The 13,680-nt window shown below is 41.8% G+C and overlaps 1 long non-coding RNA gene across 1 annotated transcript in view; it reads right to left on the reverse strand.

The window, feature by feature from the left end:
- The window catches only part of LOC123331822, a 98,688-nt gene that overhangs the window by 42,799 nt on the left and 42,209 nt on the right, over positions 1 to 13,680 (reverse strand). The gene's annotated exons all lie outside the window — the stretch shown is intronic.

Here is a 13,680-nt window from a genome sequence, read left to right on the forward strand (position 1 = left end):
AAAAACATTTCTTGAAAATAGTCTTCATTTTAAGTAATATTATAATAATTGGGTAGTATTTGGGAGTAACAAGAGGTTCTTTCTATAATCAACTCAGTGATTTAACTGGAAGGCAATTCTTAGATGAACATTGATATCCTCTCTTAGAATTTTTTTTTTAATATACTCTTGTACTTTTTTTCCTGTAGCTTTTACTTTTTCCTTATTTATTGGCCACGCTGCACAGCTTGTGGGATCTTAGTTCCCTGACTAGGGATTGAAGCTTTGCAGTGGAAATGTGGAGTCTTAACCATCAGACTACCAGGGAAGTTCCATTTCTCAGAACATTTTTTTAATCATTGCTTTTTTTCCCTAATTTTTGTCTCTTTCCTTATCCCCGAGGAGACAGATTTTGCTTAACAGAAAGGTAGTTAAAGTCCATTTAAAAGACTCGATCAGAGGAATGAGTGAAGACTACGTTTCTAGGAAAAATGAATACGTGGGAGGTGAGGAAAGTTCTACAGAACAGAATTTTCATTCCATTTTCTTCTCAAGTAACGCTGACAACCCTCCAGGAATACCCCCGTGAGTCCACTGAGTCTATCCTGAGTCTTTGATCCTGAGGCGGTTTGTTGATTTTTAGAAGACAAACACTTATTTGAGATGCATGGAAATGGCCATCGATTTCTGACAGAAGTTTCCACTTCTGTGTGTGTGAAAAGTGATACTGTCCCTTGAAAACCAAGTCCAGGGAGCACACAAATCAAGTTAGTTCTGAATTATGAAGTTAGACCCTTGAAAGCAATAACCAGGGTATCGACGGTCCTAGCGGTCTGCCTCGTAGAGATTGAACGAATGCCTTCAAGGGTCCACTTAATAAGATTTTATTAAGTTTAAGGGGGAGAAAAAAAGATAGCCAGCATTTTTCACTCTGCATTGAGCTGACGGACACAGAAATAATAAAACATAAGTTATGATAATGCAAGCACATTTAAGTTACCTTGCACAAAAAGGTCATCTTTTGAACCATTTCTTCTTTTTTTATTTTGCTGGATTCAAACGAACTCTCTAGATACAGAAGATGTATATTTCAAAACTGACTGTAGGGGGCGGGGGGAAATCAAAGGTACCCTCTCTCGGATAAAGGAAATCTCGCTGCAATTTCAGTTGTGCTCCCGTGTGGTTTATAAACGGTCGTAATTCTTAAAACATCGTTAGACAGAGGAGTTTGAAAAATGCATTATAAAGTATATTCCCTTTAGAAAAGATGTCACAATATTGAAAATTATGAGTGATTTGCCTTTTAGAAACTTTTAGAAATCTGTTCTCCTACATTTTAGAACCGTACTTTATAGTGGAACTGTCTCTGCAGTGATGAAAATATTCTATGTCTGAGCAGTACTCTATGCTAACCACCAGCCAGGGTTAGTTACAAGTTATAAACTTGCATGTTTTCAGAGACACTAGTTTCAAAGAATGAGTTCCATACATGAAATTCCACATATTTCATAACCATGTGCAAATTCAACCCTTAAAAACATCCTTTAAAAGTATCTCCATGCATTTCAACGCACACTGCAAGATTTATATATACAGATTGGATTGTTTCCAAAATTATGCCAACCTATGGGAATTGCAAAGAGGTGACTCATTGGAAAAGACTCTGATGCTGGGAGGGATTGGGGGCAGGAGGAGAAGGGGACGACAGAGGATGAGATGGCTGGATGGCATCACTGACTCGATAGACGTGAGTCTGAGTGAACTCCGGGGGTTGGTGATGAGCAGGGAGGCCTGGCGTGCTGCAATTCATGGGGTCACAAAGAGTCAGCCACGACTGAGTGACTGAACTGAACTGATGGGAATTTTGGTTTCTTTGGTCATAATTCTGAGGGTTTTGTATGTGGTTTCAACCACAAAATGGATAGACAAAATATGCTCTTTCTTTAAAGAAAGATTTTTTTTTTAATGTAGACCATTTTAAAAGTCTTTCTTGAATTAGTTACAATACTGTTTTTGTTTTATACTTTGTTTTTTTGGCCTGGAGGCATGTGGGATCTTAGTTCCCTGACCTGGGATTGAACCACATCCTCTGCAGTGGAAGGCAAAGTCTTCAAGACTGGACCGCCAGGGAAGTCCCCAGAATATGCTCTTTCCTTATAAAATACCTGAAGAAAGACTTTAAGGCCCCAGTGATACAATGTAATTTCTCTTTGATGCCAGATGCACAACGACGGTGTTGTCTGAGATTAAAGAAACATTATTGCTATTACTACCATTATTATGATCCATTAATAAAAATCACTAATTTTATACCATTAATAAAAATCATTATTATGATTTTTTTGTTTTCTTCTAAAGAAAAAAGTAAGCGCATATAAATATCATGGTGTTTAGTCTCAATGTGGACCACAGCTACTGTGCGTTCTCTCAGCACGGGTTTTGTTGTTTTTTTCCGTTTTATTGAGAAATAACTGATGTGTGTGTGTGTGTATCTCACCATAAGTTTAAGGCATACAGCATGATGGTTTGATGTAGAAATACTGTCAAATGACATCCACAGGAGGCTCCACTAACACGGCTCATGTAACAAGCATATCATTTTTAATATAGACACACACTCTGCTTGAATCTAGGACAGGGTGAGAAAACTGTTTTTAAAAGGTCAAAATAATAATTATTTTAGGCTCCGCAGACGTAAAGGTTCTGTTGGAAAGATCCAGTTCTGTTCCTTTAGGTCTCACGAAGCCACAGAAATGAATCAGGGTTATTTTCCAATAATGATTATTTTATAAATTAGATGTCAGGTTCGACTTGGTTGAGGGCCATGGTTCACCAACGCCTGACACAGAGTAACAAATTCAGGCAATTCAGGGCTTCTGTTTCATTTTTTCACAGTCAATTTGGAATGTATATCTCTTATTTTAAGGCTATGTACATAGGCATGTCCTCTTTCTTTTTAAAAAAATTTTACATTTATTTATCTTGCTGCACAGGGTCTTAGCTGTGGCAGGTGGGATTTAGTTCCCTGACCAGGGATTGAACTCAGGTCCCCGTGCATTGGGAGCACAGAGTCTTAACCACTGGACCACAGGGAACTTTCTCCTCTTTCTCAATAGTAACCATTTTCCACAGTCTCAAGCATGGAAGCAGTCAGTAGTCTTACTGGTCTTGATGGACAAGGTGACCGTGCTTACAACAAAGTCTTTAGATGTCCACCAAAGTAGGAGACATCAAAGTCATTTTCAAACACTTCAAGGACAATTTTCCAATATTCAGTGATACTGCAATTTTTTTTCTTAATTGCTGAGTCGTGTCTGACTCTTTGTGACCCCATGGACTGTAACCTGCCAGGCTCCTCTGTGCATGGGATTCTCCAGGCAGGAATACTGGAGTGGGTTGCCACTTCCTTCTCCAGGGGATCTTCCCCACCCAGGGATCGAACCCAGGTCTCCTGCATTGCAGGCAGATTCTTCACCAACTGAGCCACCAGGGAAGCCCATATTGCAATTAATGTTGCTATAATTATCTGATAATCTTTAGAATGGATTTTGAGTGAGAGCAACTGCCTCGAAGGGGCTGCCCAGGTAGCTCACTGGAAAAAATTTGCCTGCTGATGCAGGTTTGATCCCTGGGTTGGGGAGATCCCCTGGAGAAGGACAGAATACTATACATTTTATAGAATTATATATCTATATATAATACCACATATTTTTATATGTTGGGATAATGTATTATTTAAACTAAAATTTATATATATTGAATATATTCAATACATATGTAAAAGGGATATTATGTTATTTATCAAAAAATTTATATATAGGTAACATATATGTACACATATACATATATATAGGCATGGTATATTATTTAAATCAGAGTTCATATATATAACATATATACACACATATATGTATACATATACATGTTGTTGCATAGTCGCTCTGTCGTGCCTGACTCTTTGTGATCCCATGGACTGTAGCCTGCCAGGCTCCTCTGTCCATGGAATTCTCCAGGCAAGAATACTGGAGTGGGTTGCCATGCCCTTCTCCAGGGGATCTTCCCAACCCAGGGATCGAACCCATGTCTCCTGAATTGGAAGGTGGGTTCTTTACCATCTGAATCACCAGGGAAGTCCTTATAATATGGACTTATTTATTTAAAGCAAAAATATTGCTTTTTTATTTTATTTTATTGTTCTATTATTTAAAGCAATTATACTATTATTACCTGTTACATTATTTATTAATAGTAATTAATTATATTAGTTAATAAGTAATTAATTATATCAATTAATTATTTTATGTTAATACTATTAATTGAAGATTGATTTACTATTAATTATCCTAAAATGATCCTATCATTGAAATAAAAATGTATGTAACATACATACACATACAGGAACATGCATAGATATAGAAAAAATAGTTTATTATTTAAACCAGAATTTCTGTATATAACATACATATATACATATGTGCCTACTATATGTCAGACCGTCATTCAATAAATGTTCGTGGAGAATCAATTTGAAGTAGCCTCTGAATTTAATGAAGATCCTTTTTTCTCTTAAATACTTATTTATTTGGCTGCACCAATCTTAGCTGTGGCCTGTAGGATATAATTACCTGCCTAAGGATTGAAACCCAGGCCCCTGCTTTGGGAGTATGCAGTCATACTTCCCATACAGAAGTCCCCCGATCCCCTGTTGTTACATATTCATTAAAATTAGTAAGACATCCTTCTTTTTCATCATAAAGCTTTTTATTCTACAATAATCATATTATGGCCACTAGATCCATCATTTTGAAAGGAAATAAAAACAGATCATTTGGGAGAATATTCGAAAGAACAGAGACTGATCGTGTTAACCTCAGAGACTGTGCCAGGGTGGGGAGGTGGGCGGGGGGTGGAGGTGGTATGAAGGGTTTTGAGCAGCTGTGAAAACCCAAGCTATCTGGACAATGGCTTTAATTCTCCACAGGGATTTGTGATAGCAGCATCTGGCTATGGGATGGTGGACCAGGGGTGACTGACACAGGAGAGGGGACAAGGGGAGACTCACACAGGAGAGGGGAGCAGGGGAGACTCACACAGGAGAGGGGAGCAGGGGAGACTCACACAGGAGTGGGACCAGGGGAGACTCACACAGGAGAGACAGGGGAGCAGGGGAGACTCACACAGGAGAGGGGGGCAGGGGAGATGACTGATACTGAAGGGTGGAGCAGCAGAGAATGATGGAATCACAAAGCCAGCCACCGGTGAAATCTCACACCCAAGAAGCACTCGCAGAGACATCAACCATCTGCATTTTCAGAAGTAATGCCCGTCGCTGCGTTTCCATTACTTTGACCCTCCCATTTTCCCTCTGTACACAATCGTGACTGTACCCTCCTGTTGTTCCAGATAAAACTGAATCCCTACGTGAGCATCAACCTTTAATCAGTTCTCCCTTATCATCAATGGGACCATCGCGCTTTTAAGTTACAAAGCCTTCTCAATTGAGAGTAAAAAACAGTACATCTAAAGAAGAATGGACGTCATGAATTTGGGTAAACTCCGGGAGATGGTGGTGGCCAGGGAGGCCTAGCGTGCCGCAGCCCATGTGGTCACTAAGAGTTGGACACGACTGAGCGACTGAACTGAACTGAATCAAGAATAGGAACTTTCCTGGCAGTCCTGTGGCTGAGACTTCACCCTCCAGGGCAGGGCGCATGGGTTCCATCTCTGGTCCAGGAGGAATACTCGTGCCGAGGCACTACTGAGCCCACTCAACACAAGCACTGAAGCCCCCTCACCCGAGACTTGATGGTCCCCAAATAGAGAAGCCCCCACAGTGAGATGCCCACACAGCACAGCTCGAGAGCAGCCCCGGCTCGCTGCAACTAGAGAAAGGCCCTCAGACATCAACAGAGACCCAGCACAGCCAGAAGCGAATGAATAAATACAGTCCCTTACAGACAAGAACAGGAGGCTTCCCTGGCACCCCAGGGGTGTAAGACTTCTCCTCTCCATGCAGGGAGTACAGGTTTGATCTCTGGATGGGGAGCTTAGATTCCACATGCCTTGTGGCCAAAACCCCCAAGACATAAAACAGAAGCAATATTGTAACACACTCAATAAAGACTTTTAAAATGGTTCACATCAAAAAAAAAAAAAAATCTTTACAAAAGAATAAATAATAATATTTAGAAAGCTTTTATTTCCTTTTACATTGCTGCTATTGCCATTTGTTATTTTTAATCATTAATCCATTTTTTGTACCTTACTTACTTTTTTTTCTTGCCATCACTTCCATATTTTCAACGTGATTTTCCAATGAGGTTAGCTTCTGGGTTTGACATAAAATGTCTAGAAACTTACAAAGGTTTGCGTGAATTTTGAGGACACTGTGCCAGCTTATTTGAACTATGGACCAAATGGAGACTTTATGATAAGGTCTATACGTCACTCTTAGCTCTATTGACTCAGAATATGATTCCAGTCTCATCAGGCTAAAGAAAATGACAAAAAAATAATAATTCTTCATAAATGCAGCTTATTGGGAGAATGTTATAATCTAAAATCAAGCTCAACATCTTTATCATTGAGGGTGGTGTCACTGGGCTTGGTAAGTGTCCCCAGGAGACCGTCTCAGAGGCTGAGTGCAGTGCTATAATAAATTAATAGAAATCTATTCTGGAATTTAAAGGGGAGAAGCTAAGTGAGACATCGCAGGTGGGGGAAAGATGGGAAAACAGAGTTACAGTTTATCCATGAACGGGCATAGAGCCATGGTGGGAAGAGATTAAGGATGTTTGCCTATGCAACATTACATTTTACAGATAGACACACTGAATCAGAAAAATATATACATTCAGCAACGTCACATGTCAAATATCAATCTATGCATCAGTTTCAAAAGTCCATGGAAACCTTGTATCCACTAGGATCTGTCTTCTCAGATGATCTAAGGCATTTCCACGACAAGGAAGCCCAGAGATAAGGTTGGGGATGAATGAGATTCTTGACACGTGTGCCCAAGGAGGACGAAAACCCACAGATCTTGGGCCTTCCCGGGTGGTCCAGTGGTTAAGGCTTGACCTTCCAATGCAAGAGGTGTGGGGTCGACCCCTGGTCAGGGAGCTAAGATCCCTCACGCCTCACGGCCAAACACCCAAAACTTAAAACAGAGGTGGTGTTGCCACAGATTCAAGGAAGATTTAAAAAATGGTGCAGATCGAAGTTTACATAGAACTCACAGAGCTCTGTAGCCTGGATTCAAGTAGCACCTTCCCATGTAGACTCTCTGCCTTGCCAGTGCGGGAGTAAACAGGGAAAAGAAACCAGACATGGAAAAAGAAAGAAAAATAAAACAGCTAGACAGGCACGAAATCAGGGAAGGGAGATACAAGACAAAGGTTCGACCATGAGATACAAAATTGAAAGAGGGAACAGGGGACGACAGAGGATGAGATGGTTGGATGGCATCACTGACTCAACGGACGTGAGTGTGTGCAGGGGCTCCTGTTCTGGGTTCTATTCCTGGTCGGGGAACTAGACCCTCCGTGGCTCGGGGAGTAGCCAAAATTTTTTTTTTTTTAAATAGGTAAGCACACAGAAAAACCCCCAAAAACTCTTGGACTCCTGTGGCTGCTAAAACAATCTATCGCAAAGGATGTAGCTAATGACCACAGCCATCCATTCTCTCATGGTTCTGCAGCTGACGTCTGAAATCCAGGTGTCCCTGGGGCTGTGTCCTTTCTCAGAATATCCAAGGAAACCATCTGCCCCTGCCTCCCAGCAGCCTCTGACATTCCTTGACTTGTCACTTCATCACTCCCATCTCTGCCTCTATCATCACATGAGTTTCCTCAAGTGTCTCTCTTTCTACATGGAAGTCTCCTCTCTGGGCATGTGCTTAGTCGCTCAGTTGTGTCCAACTCTTGGTGATCCCATGGACTGTAGCCTGCCAGGCTCCTCTGTCCCTAGGCTTTCCCAGATAAGAATACTGGAGTGGGTAGCCGTTTGCTTCTCCAGGGATTCTTTCGGACCCAGGGATCGAAGCTGCATCTCCTGGATCAGCAGGCGGATTCTTTAACACTACAGCACCTGGGAAGGCCCTCCCTGCATGTATATTTCTGTATTTCTTCTGTTCTTATAAAGACACCAGTCTTATTAATGATGAGCCCACTCTATGCCCACATGACATCTTGACTTACATCTGCAAGCATTGTTTCCAAATAAGATCACAGTCGTAGGAGAGATCTAAAAACAGAGCTACCATATGACCCAGCAATACTACTCCTGATCATATATCCAGAGAAAACCATAATTCGAAACAATACAGGCACCCCAATCTTCACAGCAGCGCTATGTACAACAGCCAAGACATGGAAACAACCAAATTGTCCATCAAGAGAGGGACAGTGGATAAAGAAGATGTGGTACATATATACAATGGAATATTACTCAGCCATAAAAAGGAGCAAAATAATGCCACGTGCCACAACATGGATGGACCTAGAAATTATCATACAAAGTGTAGTAAGTCAGAGAGAGATAAATATCACATGCCATCACTTACATGTGGAATCTTAACAAAGCCAAAAAAAAAACCCCTTATATACAAAGTAGGAACAGACTCACAGACACTGAAACCAAACTTATGGTTACAAGGTGGGAAAGCAAAGACAGTTCAGTTGCTCGGTCATGTCTGACTCTTCACAATCACAAGGACTGACGCACACCAGGCTTCCTTGTCCTTCACCATCTCCCAGGGCTTGCTCAAACTCATGTCCACTGAGTCAGTGATGCCATCCAACCATCTTATCCTCTGTCGCCCCCTTCTCCTCCTGCCTGCAATCTTTCCCATGGAAGAGATAAATGGAAAGGGTGGGGTTGACATATAGACATGACTACATGTAGATAATTAACAAGGATAGCACGGGGACCTCTACTCAATACTCTGTAACAACCTATCGGTGATCTAAAAGAGAGTAGCTACATGTATACTTATGACTGACTCACAGTGTTATATATCACAAACTAACTCCTTGGAAGGAAAGTTATGACCAACCTAGATAGCACATTCAAAAGCAGAGACATTACTTTGCCAACAAAGGTTCGTCTAGTCAAGGCTATGGTTTTTCCTGTGGTCATGTATGGATGTGAGAGTTGGACTGTGAAGAAGGCTGAATGCCAAAGAATTGGTGCTTTTGAACTGTGGTGTTGGAGAAGACTCTTGAGAGTCCCTTGGACTGCAAGGAGATCCAACCAGTCCATTCTGAAGGAGATCAGCCCTGGGATTTCTTTGGAAGGAATGATACTAAAGCTGAAACTCCAGTACTTTGGCCACCTCATGCAAAGAGTTGACTCATTGGAAAAGACTCTGATGTTGGGAGGGATTGGGGGCAGGAGGAGAAGGGGACAACAAAGGATGAGATGGCTGGATGGCATCACTGACTTGATGGATGTGAGTCTGAGTGAACTCTGGGAGTTAGTGATGGACAGGGAGGCCTGGCGTGCTGTGATTCATGGGGTTGCAAAGAGTCGGACACGACTGAGCAACTGAACTGAACTGAACAATATTGTAAATCAACTAAAACGCCAGTAAAAATTTCTCCAGGAGATACTGGAAGACAGTGGAGCCTGGTGTGCTGTAGTTCACAGGGTCACAAAGAGTCGGAGTTGACTTAGCGACTAAATAACAACCACCCAATCCAGAATTTGGAAATCAGCAATAACACTGTGCTACATTAGCTACCGGAAAATCTTAAGAAGAGCTCAAAGGCAATTTGGAAAACTGTTTCCTTTCAAACCCTTGCGATTGGGGGAAACCGTCAAACTGAAATTTACACTGCAATGTTAGTTTCGTCTCATCTAAATTTGACAGTCACATATTCCATTGCAATTTGCCTATTTTCACAAGAGTATCAATCAAGTGGCAGATATTTTGACAGGGTGTACATATCACTAAACAAACAGCATCAAAAATGAGAGCGCTCACTCAAAGTTTCCAATTCAAAACATTGAAAAAAAATGTCTTTAATGTTTAAACGTTTTCTGGAAATCAGTATGCTTTTCATAATTTCAACTTGTGGCGTGTAAGACAGGGAGAGGCAGCCTCAAAAAAACAACCACCACGTACAAATTCCAAGGATGATGTACACTGTGCCCTGCGACAGAAATTTTTAAAAGTGTTGCTCCTGCAAAAGGCATTTTCAAAACGTAGGCAATAGCACTTCCCTTCTGGTAGGGTGGATGAGAGTCTACTGGCCAATGCTGGAGACACGGGTTTGATTCCTGGTCCAGAAGGATCGCAGGTGCCACAGAGCAACTTAGACCGTGTGCCCAGACGACTGAAGCTAGAGTGCCTAGAGCCCGTACCCCAGAGCAAGAGAAGCCAATGCCATAAGTCTGCACACTACAACTAGACCCTGCTTGCCACAAACACAGAAAGCACAGGCTTGTCCCAGCAGAGTCCAATGAAGTCCCAGTGCAGCCAGAAATAAAGAAATCAGTCTTAAAAAATTTATCAAAATTTTAATCAAAAAAAATCCATATAAGTGCTTTAATATCTACTTAAAAGTTTAAATAAAATGAAAAGGTCACTTCTCCATACATGCATCGCAACCAGTCGTACAGCTCTTGACATTTAATTTGACGTGGTTCACCATGTTTTATGCTCTGCAATTTCATGCATTACGAGTCTTAAAGATAATAAGATACGAGGAGATATCTACATGCGGGGTAAGTTCCTGGTGGCTGAGCTGATAAAGAACTTGCGTGCTAATGCAGGAGATGCAAGAGACTCGGGTTCGATTCCTGGGTCGGGAAGATCCCCTGGAGAAGGGCGTGCCAATCCACTCCAGCATTCTTGCCTGGAGAATGCCATGGACAGAGGAGCCTGGTGGGCTACAGTCCATGGGGTCGCCAAATAGAGATGACTGAGTGTCTGAGCCCTGAATGAATCCTCAATGGACCCAGATCCTATTGTATTCTCACACAGCTTAGAAGTTCAAACACAGGTGTGCTCACCTATCTGCTTGGTTAAGGCTGAAGTCTACAGGAATGCAGAGCTACAACAATGAGCATGATGGTTGGATAGCTGTCAAAGTCCTAGCGAATCGGTCACTTTAAAGAATGCCTTTCACACAAAAGTCCATCTCACACATTTGTATTCAAGACAGTGGTAGAAAATACTGTAAGAAATTGTCTCTCCATTTCCTTAAAAGATTTTTTTGACATGGACCATTTTGAAAAGTCTTCACTGAACTTATTACAATATGTCTTCTGTTTTACATTCTGTTTTTTTTTTTTTTTTTTTTTTTTTTTCTGGCCACCAGGCATGTGGGTAGGAGAAGGAAATGGCAACCCACTCCAGTGTTCTCGCCTGGAGAATCCCAGGGACGGGGGAGCCTGGTTGGCTGCAGTCCATGGGGTTGCGAAGAGTCGGACACGACTGAGCAACTTCACTTTGCCTTTTCCCTTTCATGCATTGGAGAAGGAAATGGCAACCCGCTCCAGTGTTCTTGCCTGGAGAATCCCAGGGACAGGGGAGCCTGGTGGGCTGCCGTCTATGGGGTCACACAGAGTCGGACACGACTGGAGCGACTCAGCAGCAGCAGGCACGTGGGTTACCTCACAGACCAGGGACTGAACCCACACTCGCTGCTCTGGAAGCCAACGTCTTGACCACTGGACCACCAGGGCTATCCCCCATGTCTCATTAACGAAAAAGACATCTGATGCTTTCTAGTATCAGAATTTATTTCAGGAAGAAGCAAAACCGCCCTTTATAGGAAGGACTCTTTTCTTTGAGCTTTCAAGTGAAGCATAAAAATATGAGTGAGTAATCCTACTTTTCATCTTTATAAAGCTGTGGAATTTACATAGTGCTTTCCAAGCATTTTCTCTTTTTATTCTTTCAGAATAATAATAAAAAAAAAACTCAGAGGAAGATAAGCATTATTAACTCAATTTTATGGAGAAGAAAATGTAGCTGCAAATCATCGTGGGAGTTGCACAATATCTACCATCTAGAAACCAGAAATATATCCTGGTTCATAGCTTTTCTCCCTCAGATCATTGCTATATATCACATATGTATAAGCATACACACATTTGGTATCTTCCCAGAGAGCAACTCGGCAAATCTGAATCCCATGTGAAGGACAGACTGAAGAACATGGAGAAAGATTGCATCTGCTGATACTCTTGGATTCAATAAGACCAAACGTACAACTTTGGTTGACCTTAGAAGGAAGAGCATTTCCTTATTTCCTTTTCTTTCTTTTCCATGCATCATTTTTTTTAAGATTTTTTTTTTTAAATATGGACCATTTGTAAGCTCCGTATTGAATTTGTTACAATATGGTTTCTCTCATAGGCTCTGGCTTTTCTGGCCCGCCAGGCATGTTCGATCTTAGCTCCCCAAACAGGGATGGAACACACACTCCCTCCAATGGAAGAAGTCTTAGCCACTGGGCCACCAGTGAAGTCCCCATGAGTCATGCTTATGACAATTACTAACCCAGTGCCATCTTGCTTTCAGATAATTCTTGCAAAAGACCTATTTGCTGGTAATAAATACAGTATTCTTGACTATAAAACAGAGGTGGGGGGCGCAGCCTAAAATTCTAAATAATGATCTTTAATATTCAACCTACTTTCTCTTTCTCTTCTTTCCTTCCTCTCTCTGATTAACCAGCAAGATCTGTTCCAGTTGATTTCGGGTTATGCAGCACAATACAGGAATACTTTCTAAAACACAAAGATGATGGAACAATAGTGTCAACAGGGTTTCAGTCCCTGTTTTAAAATGCAGTCACGTCACAAACAGATATCTTTTCCTATTTTTTTTTTGTTTCTTTTTTGACAGCCTCTTGGCCATTTTCCTACTTATTAGCACTTCCACGAGAAGAAAGGAAGAGGAGCTGAAACTATAACATGTCAATCTGAGACACGGAGTCTTGTATTAGGCCCGTCAGCACCTGGAAACGTTGAGATGAATCCTGCTCCCCTAGGGTTGCTCAAAGCCACGGGCCCTACACAACCTGCCTCCCTACAAAACAGCAGAGAATTTCGGGCACGTGTGCGCTGTGTTGTTATTTTCCTGTCTGACGGTCGCCATCACACGCTTCACCCAAATATACGCTGTGAGAGGATTACACCAGGTGGGTTAGATGGCAGAATACTGGAAACCACGATTTGCTACCAGGAAACTTACCTTAAGAATACACCCGTGGTAGATTCATGTTGATGTATGGCAAAACCAATACAATATTGCCAAGTCATTAGCCTCCGATTAAAATAAATCAATTTAAATTTTAAAAAAGAATATTAACACACCAGTGGGGCGGGGTTGCGGGGGGCCCAGTTCCCTGGTGGTGCAGTGGTAAAGGATCTGTCTGCTGAGGCAGGAGACACAGTTTGCATCCCTGATCCAGGAAGACCCCACATGCCTCAGAGCAAGTAAACCCAGATGCCACAACAACTGAAGCCCACGTACCCACGTATCCTCGAGCCTGTGGTCTGCAAGAAGACACCAGAATGAGATGCCTGTGAACCACAATGAGAGACTACCCCACTCTACTTGCCACAACAACTAAAGAAAAGCCCTCGCAGGAAGAAGACCCAGCACAGTCAAAAACAAATAAGCATTTTTTTAAAAGAACATTAAGACACTAATCTACTTCACATGGGCTTCCCTGGTGGCTGAGC

Source organism: Bubalus bubalis, chromosome X (assembly GCF_019923935.1).
Source record: "Bubalus bubalis isolate 160015118507 breed Murrah chromosome X, NDDB_SH_1, whole genome shotgun sequence".
Taxonomy (NCBI): domain Eukaryota; kingdom Metazoa; phylum Chordata; class Mammalia; order Artiodactyla; family Bovidae; genus Bubalus; species Bubalus bubalis.